The following is an 18,252-nucleotide window of genomic DNA, read 5'->3' as shown; positions in this document are numbered from 1 at the left end:
GAGTTGTCTGCTGAGACAGAACAGTCTGGAGGGGCTGTTGTTTGCAGCTCGGTCTGAGTTCTGCACCTGGCCTGGCTGATTTATTTTTACATGAATCTGGGGCTGCTTTTGTTCTCTGAGCCCCGCTTTGAAGCTGTAAGATGCCCCAGAGTGTCTGGGAGATGCTCTGGTCTGGGTGAGGTGTGCTGGGAGCAGCGGAGTCGCTGAAGTTGTTGCTCTGGTGACAGTCACATGAGAAGGCTGTGTTGTACCCTACATAAAGCCAGCTTGTGACTTGGCCTGTGGCTGCTGGGAGCTGCCCTGCACAGCCTCAGCAGCAGGCCAGACATTGCATTAGTGTAGAGACCAGCAGGGCTTGGTTTTTGCTCCCTCCAGAGATGTCCTTTGCTAAGGCAGGCTGTTCAGATGACGTAAATCCCATCTCCCTGCCTGCGCCGCACTCGAGCAGCAGCTTGTTTGTGTTTGGTGTGCTGGAGTTGAGGTACCCAGCAGCTGCTCAAACAGGCTTGTGCTTGGGAAGGCTTCTGCTTTCTCTGCCTCCTTGGCAGCAGGGATGGAGATGAAGCACTGCTGCTGGGTCCTGTTTCCCCAGCAGCTGCTGGGGGCAGCGTGGTTTGTGGCTGGAAGTGGGCAGTGCCAGCGCAGTTCTCAGCAGGGATGCAGCTCTGCCTGCTTATCTGACTCAGCTGCTGAGGAATGCATCCCTGTGGGAAGCACAGGCTGTGTCCAGGGTGAGCAGGGTATTCCTGGAGAGTGCTGTGTGTCCTGTCAGCCCTGTAGCAGGTTGGGATGGTGTAATTCCACCTTTGGGCAGAAACTTCACCTTCAAATAACTTAAAAGAACCCTGTTCGCTTCATTTTCAATCCACAACTGGAATGGTGGGACTGCTGAGCCCTGAGAGTGAGGGTTTCACACTGAAGGGAGTGCTTTTGCTTTTGAAGCCCTAATTTTGGGGCCATTATTTTGATTTGGACAGCAGCACAGGGGTGAGCATCCCTTAGAACAGGCTTTTCTGGTGCTGGCAGGCTGCAGGGAATCAATAGTGTGAGGATGTGCAAGAAGATGTGAACTTGCTAACTAAACTCAGCTAAATTATTCTGGATCTCTGAAATATTGGCAAATTCTTGTACTTAATATCTGCTAAACATTAAGCTAAATGATAACACATAAAGACAAATTCATTTGAAAAGCTGATGTGTGCTGTATAATCAATAAATCAAGGCAGGGAGGGGGTGCCAGGAGCACAGGGATGACAGAGCAGAGTGCTGCTATCAATAAAGTTCCTGGGAAGTCGGGGGGGGGGGGGGGCGGGGAGAATATGGTCCAGAAAGAGAACAGCAGAAATAGGTTTTGTTTTGGGAGAGAAGAACCAGTGTAGCCGACAGTAACCCGTCCTGTACACAACAGCTTTAAAGATGTTTTCAAAACTTGAAGTAAATATGCTCCATTTAGAGCAGTGCAGTGCTAAAGAGTTACCAGGACTTGCTGGATCTGGAATCCTCCTCTGTTGCAGCTTTTTATTCTGCTGACACAGAACACAGCTTCTGAGCTCCCCAACTTCGCAGTTGTGTTCTGAACTTCAAGAACAAAGGACATTTTCGTGCTCCTTGGTACTTTGATAGAATTCTTTATGAATTCACTCTTGAGGAAACTGAAAAGCACTTCCAGAGATGCACTTTTGGAAAAGATCTGGAAATGTGCATGGATGCTGGGGCCTGGTGAGCCAAGGAGAGCTGCTGTGATTCCTGAGAGCCAGGTGTGTGCCTGAACATCCCCTTCCCTCTCTCCCAAGCCTCCCTCCGAGCCAGCCTGGATCTGCTGCCCTGTGCACACACACGTGTGGAGCTGTCAGCAGGACACTGCTGGCTGTCCCCACCCAAGGAGGGCAGAGGAAGGCCTCTCCTGGTCTGTAGTGCCAGTCTTTGCTGGGTTTTGCCAGAAACCACAGCAGCCAGAGGAGCAGGGTGGCCCCTGTGTAAGGAGGAGCTCCCTGCAGCACCTCGGTCTGTCCTTGGCTCCTCAGAACTTGGCAAGTTTGGGTTGGAGCATCAGGCAATGATTTTGGGATCAACCCTAAAAGTCAGTGCTGCTTCTGAAGACCTGAGCTTCCTGCTGGGTGAGGGATGCTGAGCTTTGTCCACTCCAAGTGACAAACCTTTGGCAGGAGGTGAAGAGCAGACATGCACATTTCTGAACCTTGCAGCCTTGTTGTCTTGGTTGTTTGCTTAGGAAGACAGGTCTCCTTCAGTCCTTAGGGAAGCTGTGTTCTGGCAAAAAAATCAGTTGCAGTTTTTTTGAAAACCTGAAGCAAAATAGAACACACCCAAAGAAGTGTCTTCAGGAAGAGCTGATTGGAGGGCAGATCACAGAAGCTCTGAAAGAAAGAGAGTCAGGCATTTCAAGGCGTTTTCCTACAGCATACTTATAGGAGACTAAATTATTAACATTGAAATAGTGAATTCTTAAATCCTCCTTGCAAGCAGCATCTCAAAAAGCTTCATTTGATTTTTCAGACCCAGCAGAAGGAGTTGGCTGTTCATGTGCTGGTCAGTGGTGCTGAGCTGAGCCCAGTGTCTCATGCTCAGGGTTTGTGCAGAGGCTGTGCCTTCCTCCAGGGATTTCTTAGGGGCAGGAGGAGCAGCCCCTGTTTGACACTGCTCAGTTTGGTGGCTGTGATGTACTGCAGACCCAGAGAGCATCACAGTGCACTGAACTTCCCTGGAGTTCATGGCTCAGCTGGGGTCACGGCCCCCAGTCTGGGCAGAGCTGCCCCAGTTTGGGGGCTCAGCTGGGGTTGCCATCCGCAGTCTGGGCAGAGCTGCCCCAGAGCAGGCAGCCTGTGCCAGTGGGTTTGTTCCAAGGGGCTGTGCTCTGCCCCAGGCTCCTGCGTGCAGGTGCAGGGAGGTCATCCCATGCCAGGCCCCAGGGAGGTGTGTGGGAAGCTGCTTAGGTAAGTGGATTTTGCAGGTCAGAAGTAATTCCTGATGTGCAGCCCACACTTGCATTATTCTAATTTGATCCCATCCTTCGGACTCAGACCCTCTCTATTATGTTAATTGCACCTTTTTTTGGTGAGTTTTGCAGCCTGCAGATACTCTCAGGCTGTACCTGCCAGCGCTCCTGCCTTTCATCTTAGCTCAGCGAGCCCGTGAATGAGGTTGTCATAATTCCTTTCTGCCCGTATCCCTGCCTAATTGCAGCGTTTTTCTCAGCAGAATTGTAGAGTTGAAAATGGAGACGGTGTGAGCAGGCTGTGGTGCAGCAGAGCAGCGTGGTTTGAAGAGATGGATGTGATGGTGCATCCTGCTGGCTGCTGGGTACCTGTCCCTGGGCTGCTTTTCTCCCCACATTCCTCACTAGGAATTCCTCCCCAGATCCTCCATAGCATTTCTTAAAATACTGAAATCCTCAGCTGTTGTAGCTACTGTGCTACAGTGGGAGATGCTGGTCTTGCTGACCAGAAATGGGTAGGAATTGTTGCTGTTAATGGTCATTGCCCTGTGGTTGAGGGCAGGAGCAGGAGGTGTCTCCTCAATCCCTCCTGCTGACCTGTTCTCTGCCCTTGGCACAAGGAGCAGGGGGTCTGATGGCTCTTTTACAGCTGGGCAAGTCAGAGTTAATGATCTTCTCTTAATGGGCTGCTCAGCTGGGCTGAGAAATGGTTGTGTTAAACAGCACACGTGAGACAAACAAGCCTCTTGAAATCCTGGGTGCCTTCGTGGCTCTAAACCAACTTGTCTGAGGTAAATGATATTGTTTGTGTGGTTTGTGGCAGGAAAAACAAATACTGTTAAAATGAGAGAATGGATCCCAGGCTGGTTTGGATGGGAAGGGACCATAAATCACCTCATTCCACCCCTTGCCATGGCAGGGACACCTCCCACTGTCCCAGATGCTCCAAGCCCTGTCCAGCCTGGCCTTGGGCACTGCCAGGGATCCAGGGGCAGCCACAGCTGCTCTGGGCACCTGTGCCAGGGCCTCCCCACCCTGCCAGCCAGGAATTCCCTCCTCATATCCCATCCAGCCCTGCCCTCTGGCAGTGGGAGCCATTCCCTGTGTCCTGTCCCTCCATCCATTCTCCCCAGTCCCTCTCCAGCTCTCCTGGAGCCCCTTTAGGCCCTGGCAGGGGCTCTGAGCTCTCCCTGGAGCTTCTCCTCTCCAGGTGAGCACCCCCAGCTCTGCCAGCCTGGCTCCAGAGCGGAGTCTGCTGCAAAGGGGCCAAAATATTTGAAAAGGGTGAAACGCTGCCAAACAGAGCAGTTTTCCCATCAGAACCTGAATCCCCGACTAGCGGGTTTCAGTCCTGGCTGTTGTGTCCTGTCGGGTGCAGAGCTGTGATCCCGGGGAGCCTCCATCCCTCCGCTCCCATCCCGCTCCCATCCCTCTGCTCCCATCCCGCTCCCATCCCGCTCCCATCCCGGCCCCATCCCGCTCCCATCCCGCTCCCATCCCTCTGCTCCCATCCCGCTCCCATCCCGGCCCCATCCCGCTCCCATCCCGCCCCCATCCCGGCCCCATCCCGCTCCCATCCCGGCCCCATCCCGCTCCCATCCCGCTCCCATCCCGCTCCCATCCCGCTCCCATCCCGCTCCCATCCCGCCCCTATCCCGCTCCCGTCCCGGCCCCATCCCGCTCCCATCCCGCTCCCATCCCGCTCCCATCCCGCTCCCATTCCGCTCCCATCCCGCTCCCATCCCGCTCCCATCCCGCCCCCATCCCGCTCCCATCCCGGCCCCATCCCGCTCCCATCCCGCTCCCATCCCGCTTCCATCCCGCTCCCATCCCGCTCCCATCCCGCTCCCATCCCGCTCCCATCCCGCTCCCATCCCGGCCCCATCCCGCTCCCATCCCGCTCCCATCCCGCTCCCATCCCGGCCCCATCCCGCTCCCATCCCGCTCCCATCCCGCTCCCATCCCGGCCCCATCCCGCTCCCATCCCGCTCCCATCCCGCTCCCATCCCGCTCCCATCCCGCTCCCATCCCGCTCCCATCCCGGCCCCATCCCGGCCCCATCCCGCTTCCATCCCGCTCCCATCCCGGCCCCATCCCGGCCCCATCCCGGCCCCATCCCGGCCCCATCCCGCTCCCATCCCGGCCCCATCCCGCTCCCATCCCGCTCCCATCCCGCTCCCATCCCGCTCTCATCCCTCCGCTCCCATCCCGCTCCCATCCCGCTCCCATCCCGCTCCCATCCCGCTCCCATCCCGCTCCCATCCCGGCCCCATCCCGGCCCCATCCCGCTCCCATCCCGCTCCCATCCCGCTCCCATCCCGCTCCCATCCCGCTCCCATCCCGCTCCCATCCCGCTCCCATCCCGCTCCAATCCCGGCCCCATCCCGCTCCCATCCCGCTCCAATCCCGCTCCCATCCCGCTCCCATCCCGCTCCCATCCCGCTCCCATCCCGCTCCCATCCCTCTGCTGGCCCCGCTCTCAGCTGCTCAGCCCCAGAAGCACATCTGGAGCGTGGGACCTGTTTCTAATGACAACATCTCCGCTCCTCCCGCGTCTCCCCAGACGTCTGCAGGGCTGCTGTGAGCACAGCTGAAGATTCATGAGCCAAGTTTTCTCTTGAAGTGCCGAGGGAAACTTTCTCTTCAAGTGGTGCCGTTTTAAAACGTTCGCAGGAAAGAAATTATTCTGCTGCGAGGTATCTGAGCAGACTGAGTGAGTCCTACTGCTGTGCTAGATAAGAAAAATGCTGCAACTGAGTAGCTCTCTATAGTGACTGATTGAAATATAATATACATTATTTGCATGTTAATAAGATTTCTAGTCAGACTTCCCCGGCAAGCACAAGTGGAGACAAAGGCACGCCTGCCATACATCTCTGACTGCAGCACAGCAATTCAAATTTACTATGTGTGAATTCACTTCATTCTGTAATGAGGCAAAGAAAGCAGCAGGGGAAGGTGGGGAAGCAATCTCCTGGCCTTCTTCAGGGTTTAGGATGCAGCTGGGAGTTGATGTTTGTCAGGGGTTTCCATCTTTGCTGGATTTCTCTTGGCTGACAATGACTGCAGGTGACTTGGGAGCTTTTAATTGCTCCTGTTGGACATGGAAGATGGAGCACAGGGAGATTGTCCTCAGACAGGGATTCTCTTGGGGACTCTAAAGCCCTGATAGAGTTAAATCTGGCCAGGGACATCAAGGACAGCAATAAAAGCTTCTACAGGAATGCCAGTGATAAAGGGAAGAGTTGGGAAAACGTGGGCCCTGTGCAGAAGGGAATACCTGGTGACCTGGGACGAGGAGGGGCTGAGGCCACACAGCTCTTCTGTAACCAAAGAATCTCTCTGGAGTTCTGCCTGCATCTCAGTGAGCAGAGCAGCTGTTGCTAAGCACTGAGTTCAGGAGTGGCACCTTCATTCAGGAGGTGTGAATGGGACCCGGTGCCAGGTGAGTGTCCCAGGAGCAGCTGCTGGAACCCCTCCCAGGCCACTGGGACCTCAGTGCTGCAGGAACACTGGTGCTGGCAGGGCTCAGCAGCAGCTTTGGCTGAGCAGAGCTCAGTGCCTCGCTGGGGCTGGTTACAGGTAAGAAATGGGACACTTTAATATGAGTAAATACTTTAGTATGAGGTGGGCACAACCTCTCTTTGCTTGACCGGTCCAGGTTGCCTCAATTTCAGAGGTTCACTGCAGCAACATTTTGTTTTTCATTGTTTTTCTGTGAATGTAATGGTTCTCTGCTCACACTTGGGGAATATAAAATCTTGTTTGTTTGTCTTTTGTGTGCTATTAATGGTCCTGGAAATACAGTGAAATGTCAGGGATGCATGTGAGTCATTCCAGACAAATGATTGGCTTCCAGTTCAGGTCCCATCAATCTGCAGCCTTGATCTCTTGGAATGGTTTTCTGAATTTAGAAAGTTATATTTCACTAGAATTAAGGTTTCATTTTGACAAATGAAAAGCAAGCAAACCCTGATTGTGGTAGACAGCAATATTCTTTGAGCCTGGTTTCTTGGTAGGAGAGGCAGGGCCCTTTGGGTGCACCCAGAGCTGTTGCTGTGGATGTTTGCCCGGGCTGCTCTGGGGATGCTCTCCTTGGTGCTGGAATTGAAGGGGAAGGTCCATGGCAGTGCAGGGGATGGGAGCTGCCCTGAGTCCCGTGCCCAGGGCAGGCTGCAGATGGAATTCCTCTCCTGCAGTGCAGTTGGGACCTTGTGCTGTGCTGGCTTTGGAGGCCCCTCGGGGGATTGCAGAGCCCTGAGCCATCCTTCCTTCATCCTGGCTGCTCACCTTGCCACAGCCACTCCAGCTTTCTTCTGCCGGGGAATTCAGAGCAGGAGGGCTCAGAACTGTGGGAATCCAGGGCTTCCCTCTGGCTGCCCTGGCAGGTCTGGGACCCTGGCAGGGGTCAGGAACCCCCCTGGACAGAGCCCCCAGAGACACTGGCTGTGATCTCTGTCCATGGAGAGGAGTTTTCAATCTTACAGGATGAATTACCAGCTCTGAGTGTTTGATAAGAGTAATAATTAAGTGTGACACGGGTGCAAAAGTAAAATTTTAAGTTGCTAGATTAGGGGTTCAGAGGGGACAAGATGGAGGAATTGGTTGTGTCTTGTCCTTTTCCTCCTTCTTCATGCCCTCCATGTTTCACTGTGGTGTTGGCATTTTTCTGTTGGTTCAGGCTGGGGACACACTGTCCAACGTAGGTGACAGATATTGGCACGTTATTGTAAATCCAGCACAGGTAGTTTGTGGTATTTAATGTTTGTACCATCCCACTGAGGGCAGAGCCCCACACGCTGCCCTGCAGGACAGAGCTGCGGCAGGGCAGCAGAACATGTTAGAGATAAACAGAATAAACAACCTTGAAACCAGCACAGACCAATTATGGCTTCTTTGGCAGCGGGGCTGACAGACAGAGACTTTCTACAATCTCGGAATCACCAATACCCACAGATTCCGACACAGAACCTTTCTGCTTGATGGTCCTTTGTTCCCCTCCTGGTTTCCTTGTGAGGCAGACAGGTGTTCCTCTGGACATTTAAGCATTGTTATTCAAATCCAAAGCACCCCGATTATTTTAAATTCTTGACTCTGTTCCAGGATCCAGTGGCACCATGACCCAGGTGTGTGCGCCCTGTGTTTTAGGCTGCCTTTCTCCAGCTCGTGCAGTGGTGTCCTTTGTGAGCAGGTTGGGCTGGTTGTGTGGAAAGTCCTTGTAGTGACAGCAAAGAAGGAATTCACAGTTGCAGGACTATCCCCTGGGGGTTTTATTTGCTACTGAGAGTTCTGATTAATGGCTCTGTGTTGTGGAGAATAGGTGTATTTTGACTTTTCCTTGCATTCCATCCTTCTGTGTAGTCCACAGCAGAAGAAGAATTCAGTTTTGGCTTCAAGCTGGAGAAGCTGAGCACTCCAAAGAACATCTGCTTGAATCTGTTCATCCTGCCTGGCTCTCTGCTTCACCTAGGCAGGACTCTGGGGCGGGATTCTCAAACCCTCAGTGTAACTCTTGGTAAAATTCCCTGCTAAAATCAAACCCTCTGTCCTGATCTCTTTAAAGGCAAAAATAGCCTCTATCATCTTGTATCTCAATTCATGCACGTAACTTGGGTGTGTAATGCCACAGAGGTGAGCAGGCTCTAACTGCAGGAAGGTAAAGTGGGGGTGGCTGCCCCTTCCCGTGGCTCCTTCCTGGAGGATTTTCCTCTTCATTTAGCACAGCCTTTCCTGTGTTGATCTCCCTGACTGAGACCCAAAGAGTGAGGCCCTGCTGTGCAAGGAGGGGCTGGGATCTAATGCAAATGAACCAGCTAGATTTGAATAAGGAAAAAAAAAGAAATCTATATTCAGCTTTCAGGCTTGGTTCTACATTTTAAGTATTTAATTGAGTCCACCACTTTTTCAGTGCTTGAGGTTGTCATGGGTTGAGAGAATGACTCTGTCTTTCGGGAAAGGAGGAAGCTGACTTTATTTCAGGTGTGCTGAGGTTGTGACACTGGTGCTATACAGAGTTGGTGCTGACATGGAGCACTGCCCCTGCCTGGTGCTTGTGCCAGTCAAGTGTTTGGAGATGAAAGTGCCAGGCGTGGAAGGGAGGAGAGTCAGGAGTGAAGGAACTTACCTGTGACCTTTTTCCAAATGGCTTGGGAGGAAAACTTTGAAGGCAGTGATCTGAGACTGTGCATGGAATTCAATAGCTGCACCTGGCTTGCATTGCAAGGGAATTCTAAAAGGGTGATAAAAACTACTTCACATAAGGTAGGAGAGACCTCTTGAATCAAAGGTCACGAGTTCCTCCTGCTCATATTTATTTCAAGTGGAATGCAGCTTGCCAGGCCCATGTCAGGCTCCTGTGACCATGTCCTGCTGTAGATGGAGCTCACCTTAGTGCTGGTTTAATATTTAATCAGAGCCTGATGTGCAGGTGACTGGAACTGAAGGGGGGAGGCAAGGAAATTAATTTTTGCTCCTGCTTTCCCCAGTTGCCAGGGTTGTGCCTTACAAATTTCCTGGCCTTTGGTGCTTAAAAAAGAGAATGGTTGGACTTGGATCTGGATTCTGTGGTGAGCAGCGCACAGGTTGCTTTTAATCCTGAAAAGGAGAATTGCTGAAATCTCTCCAGAGCACTGTGGTTAATGGGTTTTGGTTGTGCACAGGTGTTGCAGCAGTGCAGTCCTGTGCAGCAGTGCTGTGGGTGGTGGCTGCAGCCCCAGGCTGCCAGGAGCAGGGGATCCCTGCAGGCTGAGCTCTCTGTGGAGTGTCCCTGTGTCCCCCTGGACCTGCTGGCGTTCCTGGGCAGGGCTGTGGCAGCTCTGGGGGCTGCAGAGACAAGGTCAGGAGCAGCTCAGGGTGTGAGCACACATCCCTCAGTGGGGTGTGCTGGAGCCTGGGCAGGGCTCGGGGCTTCCAAAGGGATCAGGGACACCTCAGTGTCTTCAGGGGGACTTCAGGCCTTAGAGGAAGTCCTTGGAAAAGCAGAGAGAACACTGGTTTGCGTGGCTTTTCCTACTCCCTCTACTCTCCTTCGATATAGTGACAGCTTTAGGGTGGTAGAAATGTTCCTGTCTTGGAACTCATCACTGAGAGCTGCTGCTGCTATTGGTGCTCCAAAATAGATACAAGGCTCTCATCTCACAGAGTGTTTTTATGTGCTGGAGTGATTTTTTTTTTTCCCCTTCACCTGCTGTTTTTTCACTCATCTGACAACTTCCTCCAGCAATCTTCTCTCCACCCAAATGCATCTGATCAGGGCAGCTCCTGCTCAGGGGGCTGAGGGCTGTCTGTCCTCTCTGCTCCTGGCTCTGAAAGCAAAAAAGGATAATTCTCTAAAACACATTTCAGTTATGTAACTGCCTGAGGAAAGCGCTTCCCAGCACCGAGCTTTTCTTATTACGTAACGTGATACATCACCAGGACTTGCTGACATAAGCCTGATCTTCACCTCCACTTGCTCGTGAAAAACCTTTTATTTCCTTGACCTCACTTGGCTCTGAGGACTGGGGCCCTATTAGGACCTCATTAAAGTATTTTACTCTGGAGTAAGGAAAACTGCTGGCAAGCCAGGTGCCAGCCTGAGCTGCCTGCTGAGGGAGTGCTGTGCGTGGTCTGAGGCTGTAGCTTTACTCCTGTGACACTGCTGTTGTTTTAAGTGACATTTTGTCTTTAAATAGGTGCTTCCCAGGCTTTGGGCAAGGAGCAGAGGTAGTTTCTGTGTGGCATGGCATGACCCTCTTAGGCTGTTTGAGTCATCTTGCTGTGAGTGGAGGGAGTCATTAAACATCTCAAAATGACATGAAGAGTCCTTTTCCAGCTAACATGATTTAATTTAGAATATACTTCAGTCATACTAACAATGCAATGAACCTTGGCATCTCCAACATACTTAACTGACCTTACAAAGGTACCTGGCAAAGGTCACCAGAGCTTTGCTTAATAATTCAGCTTGTGTAGGTCTGAAACTTGGTCAGTCTTTGTGCATTATATTGATTTATGCTCTGGAATTTTATCTAGGAATAGACTGTGTAAAGTGGATGTTCAGCAACCTGCTGTTGTAATAATAAATGCCATTAAACTGGTGATTTTTGCGGGTGATTCCAGTCCTCAGAAGACTGGCCAGTAATCACAACTGGTTCTCTTTTCCCCAAGGACAATTATGGACTGGAACAAGCTTAACACTCAAAGCCTTTTGAGCCAAACCCTTCAAGCTTTCCTTTAAAACTCTTACAAAAAAGGACCTAGAAGCCATCATGCTCCTTGGTAGATGAAATGCCAACAAAATATCTCAAATCTTTGTCACCTGCTCCACTGAGCACAGGATTTCCACTTTGCTGCCTGTGCTAAGTGGTTGTTTGGGCTGGTGGAGTGAAGTGGGCAGGAGTCCCACTCGGGCAGAAACTGCTGCTGGTGGGGATCTCCTGAGTGCTGCAGATCTGCTGCTCCCCACGGATGGGATTCTGCCGGGAAGTAACTGGTGTCCACTACCCAGCATTGCCTTCACCAACTGGAATATTGTCTGTGAGGCAGGGAAAGTAACAGGAAAGACTCGAGTGTGCTGCTGCTTGACTTTCTGCCAGCTGATGAGGGAGTGAGTTTTACTAGAATTCTTTGTCATAATCAACAATATCTTTCTTTAACTGAAGCAGGTTGCTTTTATTTCTGAAGAGCAATGTCAGTGTGGGGTGGCTTGATCTCCAGGTGTTCAGTTCCAGGGAGATGGAGAAACTCAAATCTCCAATTAGTTGTCTGTTTGAAAGCAGTCAGACTTCTGAGCTACAGTAATAGTATTGTCTGGGGTGTGGAAACAGCCAAAACCAACAACAGGGCCTGGGGATTGGGGAGCTTGGGATGCTGTCAAAGCTGGCGAGTTCTCTTCTCTCTTGGCTAATTTTGTTTGCTCTGAAGTGTGAAGGTACTGGTGCTCTGCCCATGCCCTTGAGAAGGTGTGAATAAAGAAGGGTTGAATGCAGGAGCTGCAGCTCCAGACCTCCTGGGGGATAATTGGAATGGGAAGTCTTTGTGTAAAGAACACAGGCTGGGAGAGCTGGGGGTGCTCACCTGGAGAGGAGAAGCTCCAGGGAGAGCTCAGAGCCCTTCCAGGGCCTAAAGGGGCTCCAGGAGAGCTGGAGAGGGACTGGGGACAAGGGATGGAGGGACAGGACACAGGGAATGGCTCCCACTGCCAGAGGGCAGGGATGGATGGGATATTGGGAATTAGGAATTGTTCCCCAGGAGGGTGGGGAGGCCCTGGCACCGGTGCCCAGAAAAGCAAGTTGTTCTGTTATTCCTCAGTGTTTAAAAAAATCCTGTCTCAAAATACCCTGTCCCCAAACAGAGCACGTAGTAGACTAAATTATTTATCTGCTTAATTCATGCTCTCCCCTTGCATGGCAGCATTTGGAGAGCAAGTGACTTTGTTCTTGTTGTGAATTTTTCTTTCCACTGATCAACCCCTTTCTCTGATAAAAGGCTGAGGCTCTTGCTATAAACCCTGGTCCTGGGTTTAGCTCCTGGGGCATTTCCTCATGTAGAGCAGAGCCCTTCTCCCTGTTCAGCTGTAGTTGGAAAACAGAGCTTTGGGAAGAGTCCTGCCATCCGTGCTCTGCTTAGCTCCTCTAGAAGCACTACAGATTCCCCTTCCAGATTTAACTTTGGCTTTGCTGAGCTTTCCTTACCCCCAGGAGTTTATATTTGGGGTCCATCTGTTAGCTTGGCCTTACATGACAATTTTGTACAGGCTTTTCTTTTCACTTCCTTCATGGGCATGCAAGTTCTTTACATTTATTTTCAAACTTAACACCAATGTCTAGTTCTTTTTATGTCTCCTTACCCACGGAGCTGCAGATATTTTTATTTACCTGGGGCCAGTAATCCACTGGTGAGCATCAGAGTCCACGTTGAAGGCTTCCTGTTGGTAGGACAGGGTTACAAACAGCGGAAGGCAGCTGCACACACCAATTCATTAACTATTAACTATGGTATTTCTGTGTAAAACACTTGCTTTGGGGTTTGCTGCTTTGGTAGCTCTGGGAGAAGGCTGCTATTGAGGTGGCTGGGTTATGTTCTGCACCTCTGACAATGTGATTTTTCATGCTGCAGACTGAGCTGAAGGAATACATCACTGCAGCCTTACTTAAGGCAACTGAAAAACCCAGCCCTGCTCACTCACTTGCTTTGATAGAAAAAAAAAAAAAAAAAAAATCCTTGTTTCCCTTCATAAAAGTAGTGTGGACAATAATACAATAATTAATACTTTGGAAAACCTGCCTTCCCTTTACGTGCTAGTTTTTCTTAAAAAAAACCCAATAAACACAATGAAAAAATCAAAACGACTAAAAAGCCCCAAAACAAAACAAAAACACACACACAAAAACCCCCCAAAAACTAACCAAAGCAAAACAACCCAACTCTCAAACTAACCAAAAATCTCAGATTCTGGTGGCTTTTCACACCTTGTGCTTTGTTTTACCTCAATCAACTAAAGGTGGCAAAACAGCCACTGACATAATTTTGTCCTTCCTCACCCAACAAAATATTCTGTGGTGGTTGCACAATTTGAGTTTGTGCTAAATATAGCACAGGGAGTGCTGAAGGAAGAAATCAGGCGTGTCTGCCTTGGACACGTCTCCCTGCTCCCAATTTTCCTGGAGCATCTTTTTCCCATCTCATCCCTCTGCACTCCTTGTGCTGCTGGGGGAAGCTCATTCAGGCCAGGGTGGCCAAGGTGAGGTTGAAAAATGAGCTTTAAGTGTTTTGGCTGCCTCCTTCCGTGAGCCTGAGAGCATCCTCATTGTAATTCTGGATGTTTCTGGATCTTACCATGAGGCTGGGAGAATCCTCACTGGAATTCTGGATGTTCCTGGTTGTGTCGTTTCTCTGCTGCCTTTTTGTGCTGGGACACAAAGCCTGCCTGGATCAGAGGCAGAGGGGTGAGGATGCCCCAGCTGCTCTTTTTCCCCTCAAGAAAATGGACTTTTAGATCTTTGCAAACAAGAGTGATATGGCACAACTTATGAGTTGAGGCAGTGAAAATGAGCTACAGTGAGATTTCATGTTGATATTTGTGGTTTTGTTAAGAAAATATTTTAATGTAATATCTACAGTGTATTTGACTAAGCAGTTCATTGGACCTTGGGTTTTTCAGGAATTATCCAAATGCAGTTTTTCCTTAGAAAGCCTTTATCAGTCTTCCTGCACAGCAGGCACATTGTATTTACCAGCTGGATTTTTTTCTTATTTAAATGCTTCAATTTGAAGGTGCTGTTTTTGTTTTTGTTTTTGTTTTTTGTTTTTCCAAGGAGAACACTTTACAACTGATATTTACAGTGATTTCAGGTACACTGGCAGCTCTGTGTTCTTAGAATTGTGTTTTCTTGATGCCTGTTTTATTTTGAAATCTGGTAAGATCCAGCAAGGGGACAGACTTCCTTGGGTGGAGCTACCTGCAGTTGTGGGTAGCAGCTGTTCTAATTCAGAAGTTTTTTGCTGCTATACAACACTTAAAGCACATAATGAAGTTAATGGAAAGTCACAACTGGGTTATTCTGAGAAAAATCTTAGCACTGCAGTAGAAAAGGGCATAGCACAAAGTTTGCTGTTACTTGAACTTGATGATTTAAAAAATAATTTAAAAAACCCCACCTCCCCACAAAGCAGAATGAATTGCTGTCTGATCTCTTGTTTATAATTAAGTAAATGGATGAACCTGAAGCTCTAAGAAGCGTGGCAGGTTTAGCCAGGGCTCTCAGTGGCCAGTGCTGCTGACAAAGCACCAGGATATTCATTAAATTGCTGAGCCTGTACTTCCTTTGTGGCTTGAGCTGCCAGTAGAATTCCTGAGTAGCCACGAGTGGCTTGTTTGACTTGCAGCTCTGTGTGCTGTCACAGAGTGCTGGAGGTGGCAGGATTTGGCCCTGACCCGTGGGGTGCAGCTGGGAGGGTCTGTGCCACGTTCCAGGGAGTTCTGCCATTCCCATCTCGGGAGTGTTGCTGAATTTCCAGTTCCATGCAGTAGGCGTAGAGAACCTACTTATAGCAGCAGTGCTGATTGCTGGAACCATCTGCTGTTGGATCCTTGGCACTGATGAAGAGCTTGTTCTTTATGTAAGAAAGGGAAGAAAATCCTTCCAGAACAGCCAGCCTGGAAAACACAGGACTTCCCCCTCTTTCCTCTCCTCCCTCCCAAAAAGGGATTCAGATAACCCAACTGTAAATGCCACGTGAAATGCAATTAGAAGGGGTTTGTGACTAAGTGTCTCATCTTGCTTGGAACACATCCTCTGGTATTTTTAATCCCAAGTCAAAACTACTACTGGGTTCCTGCCACCAGTGCTGGAAAGGATGTTCTGAGGAGAGGATCAGGAGTGGGCTCCAGGCTTTGTTTATATCTGGTTTTGTGTCCACCCCAGTGAAAGATGAGGCTGTTGGAAAACTTGCTCACTTTCTGAGAGGTGGTGATGCCTTAAGTTTTAGCTTTCATATTTTCCAGATTCTGTCTTGCATTAGTGTAGAACTCTGAACTTCATAGAAAGTGTCAGCAAGTTCTCCTCACAGTTCAGTCAGACAGAACAATCCTTTTCCAGCCCCAGAACCAAGGACACCGCTGCAGCTTCAGCCCCAAAAAGTGCAAACAGCAGGGAACTGAGGACAGCAAACTGGGAGGGTGGGACTGCATAACCTGGAGCTGGAATTGGACAATGAACCCCAATATGGAAATGGACCAGAACTTATAAATAAAAGTGTCAAAACTCATGACCTGGGATCCATCTCGGGTGTAGCCCTAGCCAGGCTCTTGTGCTGCCCAAGGTGTGTCCTTTGAAGGCCTTTTAATAAATCCCTGCTTTCTTCTTTAACCCTGCCCAGCCTCTGTTCTGGGTAGCCTCTGCAGCATCACTGGGTGCAGCTCTGCCTTCAGCTGAGGGTTGGCTCTGAATGTCAGTCACTAACCAAGGCTATTGCTCTTGTTCTCTTTGCCATTCCCTCCCTCCAACACCTGGAGCACACGAGCAGGTTATTTCTGCCTGTTAGGAAGGGATCACCTTTCTGCATTAAAATTCTGGGCTTGGTTTAGAGACTGTTGCTGATACAAGCACTGGGCCAAACAACATCTGTTTGTCCAAACAAATAATGCGAGGACACCTTGTTCTAATTCTTAATTTCTTCTGAGTCTGTTAGATGTGAACTTGATTTTCAAAGGTTGCCCTCACACCACGTTCTGTGGGTCATCTTTCCCTGATCTTTTTGAGATTGTCATGCACTGGTGCCTCTTCTCAGGTTTGGCTGTGTTCTCACAAGTGTAATGTGTTATAAAAGCCACGTGTGGTAGATCAAGAGAATAAATATGATATAAAATAAATACAGTAGCTTTTATTTGTGGATGTTGACTTGGCTTTATTTGGAAGCGATTACAGTTCTCTTACCCCAGCAAATTTGAAATACAGTGTTGATATTGAACTAATGATTCTTTTCTTATCTTGTGTGTGTTCTGGTAGATTATGAGCTGCCTTTACGTGCCTTTTTATAGACCCTCCTCCTGTTTCCAGATCAAGTGTTTCAGGGCCATGAAGTGTAACCTGCCGTGGTAAATCAGCTTAGCTGTGGTCTGGCTTGCACAACACGGGATGAGGATGGATTTCAAATTTAATAATGCTGAATGACATCAAGTCCTAGCAAGCTCCTGGCTGTCACTCCTTGCAAATGGCTTTATTGGGCTTGTAATTGATGCTTGAGGTAATTAGTGCACGCTGCAGGGTGTTATCTAAATTCTCAGGGTTGATCAGCAGGCTGAGTGTCAGCACTGTGGAAGCAGATCTTGGTTCAGAAGCATGAAAAGGACATTTTGGAGCCTGGCAGTAATGGGTTCTTCATACAAACCTGCATAGTTTTGCTTGGGATTTTAGGAGTAGTGTCATGATTGCCTTTTCTGTCCCTTACAAGAGCTGCAGATGGGAAGTGGGGAGCTGTCTTTTTGTAAGAGAACAGGGGTTTATCCTTGATGTAGGAGCCTGTGTAGCTGTGCTGGAATCTCACAACAGACATTTGCAAATAACCCAGGATTAACACTTGCCTAGGAAATGTGTTTAGGAACCCACTTTGAAATTGGGATGATGTTTGAATAATTTAATGCACTCTGAAATGGAAAACTGAGGCTGCTCTGCTCTGCTGGAGGGGCTTTTCTGGGGAGTGAAATGCTCAAAAGATGGGGCTGACCTCACAGCTCTTCTGTATTCCTTTTAGAAGTGTGACGATAACTGCTTAGAGCTTTAAAGGAGCTGGGGCTTATGAATTGCAGGCTGTAAGTTCAAGTGTGGCTTGTTAGGAATAAATGCTCTCGTGCAGTTCCTTTAACAGTTTGATTCTAAGTGTTCAGTTTCTGTCCTGCCAAATTCATTTGAAGCTCAGCATCAGGCAGGGCTAAGCTTTACTAATCCTTCAGAAACATTTAAACTGCACACAGGTAGTTAATGAAGTCAGTGGGACTGCTGGAAGCGCTGCATTTAGGGGTTCTGCTGAATTAGGATGTGCATTTTCCAGGGATAACCAAGAAATGCTGGCACAGCCCTGTTCATCTGCTTGAGGGCTTTGCACCATTATTTTCCTTCCCATGCAGAGCATTCAGCAGACAAGTGCACTCTAGAACTGAAGGAGAAAAGATAATAAACCACTTGTAAAGAGCTTCAAGGCTCTGCATTCTGTTCCTAATGCATCTCTCCAGCCTCTGGCTGAATCTTCTGTGGAGGGAAGCCAGGCTGCGGCCAGGAGGGACCAGGGCCAGCTGTCAGGAGCAGGAGCTGGCAGCTGGGCAAGTGTTTTAAAATAATTGCGTGGGGAGCGCGCAGGAGAGGCTCTCCTGACTTCCCTCTCCAGCACTGTCATTCCAGTGCACCGTGGAATTAATAAAATGAGATATATTCACACTCTCGTGATAGAAAGCTGGAGAGATCAGTCACCTCCCAAAGCACAAGTTAAGGACTGGGGAAAGAAGAGGGTAAAGTTTGTTATGCAGAGGAAATGGGAATGTGTTTGAACTCAAAATGTCCCTCAGACATTTTTGGATGTTCTGGGCCCAGGTCAGAAGCATTTGAGACCCTGGCAGGCAGCTGGAAACAGCTGTGATTTTGGGTTTGAGCCATGGAATGATTTACCAACCTTGCAGGAAGAACAAGAAGTCACAAAAGCTTAGATATTATAGTAGAAGTAGTCACAAAGTAAAGGGAAGAATTTTTGAGTGCTGTACAGGGGGGTTTTAAGTCCTGTACAGGGGGGTTTTACTTTGTACATGCGGGTCAGAGGTTTTAAGA

General features: G+C 49.5%; 1 protein-coding gene across 12 annotated transcripts in view; it reads left to right on the top strand.

The window, feature by feature from the left end:
* IQSEC1 (IQ motif and Sec7 domain ArfGEF 1) overlaps positions 1–18,252 on the top strand; it is a 282,649-nt gene that overhangs the window by 4,859 nt on the left and 259,538 nt on the right. The window lies entirely within an intron of this gene.

The sequence above is a fragment of the Taeniopygia guttata genome, chromosome 12 (assembly GCF_048771995.1).
Source record: "Taeniopygia guttata chromosome 12, bTaeGut7.mat, whole genome shotgun sequence".
Classification (NCBI taxonomy): Eukaryota; Metazoa; Chordata; class Aves; order Passeriformes; family Estrildidae; genus Taeniopygia; species Taeniopygia guttata.
Note: the sequence above shows the minus strand (reverse complement) of the source record. Positions and strands in the feature narration are given on the sequence as shown.